Source organism: Cryptomeria japonica, chromosome 9, assembly GCF_030272615.1.
Source record: "Cryptomeria japonica chromosome 9, Sugi_1.0, whole genome shotgun sequence".
In the NCBI taxonomy this organism is placed as follows: Eukaryota; Viridiplantae; Streptophyta; class Pinopsida; order Cupressales; family Cupressaceae; genus Cryptomeria; species Cryptomeria japonica.
In genome coordinates, this window is record NC_081413.1 from 619,526,990 (window position 1) to 619,529,524 (window position 2,535).

Consider the following 2,535-nt stretch of genomic DNA (forward strand, 5'->3'; position numbering starts at 1 on the left):
GGGGTGTTGGTGTAAATAATTATTCATCTTGGATATTATTACACATTACTTAAGTTTACTTAGGAAATGCATTTCATAATAGTTTGGGTATGAGACACTTGGGTGTTTGTGCCACATTGGGATAGTGTGTGTAGGAGAATTTTTCACCTTTTGTGGACTTAGCTTGTTGTTACACTCCACATTCAGTGGGTGATCCACCTCATGTGAAATATTATATTGTTTCTCCTACCTACCCATACATATTTACTACCTACCCGTGTTTCTTATTAAGCCACATGTCATGTTTGTGTGCTCACATATCCATATAGCCTTGCCTATATAAGCAGGCTCATATTCATTATATGTAAGGCTTAATGATCTAGTTGATCATATTTTTCATCTTGATAGAATACAGTTTATTTCTATCATCTATTTTGTTATCTCTTATTTGTGCTTTCCATTTCCTCTTGATCTTGGAAAAATCTCACATGGTATCAAAGCCATTAGAGTGCCATTGGTTTGCCAATTCAGAGAAATTTGATGTTATTTGGGGTTTGCATTTTGGATCTTTCTATTGCAGGTTTTTATTGAAGCTTGATGGGTCAAATCCGAGGTTACCATTGGATTGAGGAGGTCCAAGAAAGTCAGTTTTGCCTTTTGTTTCATCCAAATCGGACTTCGGAGGCCAAATCTAGAGGCATTTGAAGTTTGAAGCCAGGACGGAAATTTTCCAGAAATTATAATTTTGCAAGTGATTTTCAAATAGCGATATCTCACTCATCCGAACTCCTTTTTTCGAGAAATGTTTTTTGTTTTGGGGTAGAATTTTGTGATCTATACAATGGTGCAGGATTTTTCTATTTCTCAGATATAGGTTTTTCGGAAATCATGAAATCCTAATTTTTACAACTTTGGAGGCTTCATTTGGGCTCATATGGACTCCTTTTCAGGTGCCATTTTTTTTGAAAGTACATATTTTTTCATCTACTTTCATAATCTTCCATTTGTTTGTAGTAGTTTTAAGTAGAAATTGTACTTTCATTATTTGGCCATTTTTCACATATTTGGTACTTGCATTTTGCTTGGATCTCAGTTTAGATCACTAGCAGTATTTGTTGAAGTCTCTTAGATCTAATTTTGAGAAGTTGTAAATTGAAATCAGAAGTCCAGTTTGCCTTGTTTTGCAAGTGGCCTACTATGCACACACTACATATAAAGTGTCAAAATCATCATTTTGGGGGGGGGGTACTTTGATTGAGTGAATTTGGGGGGGTCTCTCTTGTGCTTTTGTGCTCTTGTTTTCCTTCCTTTTTGCTGCTATGGGTTCTTCTAAGTTTCCTCTCTTAACTCCTCATAATTATGCTACTTGGAAAATTGATGCATGGAGTAAACTTATGGAAAAAGGACTAACTCATTACATTGATGGAACTATTGTTGCTCTCGCTGATCCTAAGGTTGATCCAGTTGGTCACTTGGATTGGCTCACTAAAAATATCATGGCAATTGGTACCTTAAGAAAGTATGTATCAAAGGATCTCATTTTTCATATTGAGAAGTGTACTCTAATCAAGGATGCTTGGCAAAATTTTCAAGACTTGTATGGTCAAGTTTATGAGATTAGGGGATATCAAATTGATAGTGATCTCACCATGTTGGATCCCAAGAACTTGGATACTATGCAAGATTATGTCACCAAGGCAAATGAGTTGAGGGCACAACTCAAATATTGTGGCATTGATAAGAAGGATACTCAATTGATCTTCAACTTGATGGGCAAGATTCCACAAGAATATGCAACATTTGTTTCTAGTTTCCAAACCCATAGGATGACAATGGGTTCAAGCTACACAATGTCTACATTTGATGTTTTCAATGAAATGTTGATGATGGAAAAAACTAAGTTGATAAGCATGGGCATTCTTAAGGCTTCTAAGTCTCAAGCATTAGTGGCAAATCAAGGAAACAAAGGAAATCAAGGAAATGACAACTCAAACAAGAAGAAATGGCAATCAAAGCCTAAGGACAAAGCATCATCCTCTCCACAACAAGGAGATACATCCTCTTCCAAGAGGGATAATTCACCAAAGAGGGAGAAACCTACTTGTGCCTATTGTAAAAAGCTTGGTCATGAGGAGCGTCGTTGCCATTTTAAGAAGATTGATGAGCTCACATATATCATCAAAAAGCATAACATTGATTTGCCTAATGTCTACAAGAAGGATGATTCATCAACTTCCACTTCCTCACATTCAAAAGGAAAAGGGCAAGCATTCATGGCTTCTACAAGTGGGAAGACTCACTCTTTTGGGACAAGAAAAGGAAAAGCTCTTTGTGCTACTACCACTCATGATTCAGAAAGATGGCTTCTAGATTCAGGGGCTTCTCATCATATGGCATCTTCAGAGTCTATGTTCTCTATATTTGATCCTTGCACCATGCCGCAGATTTTGATGGGCAATCATACATACATGGATGTGATTGGGAAAGGATCTATTGACATTGGGGATAACTCCTTCAATGATGTCTTGTGTGTACCCCACTTGACAAACAATCTCT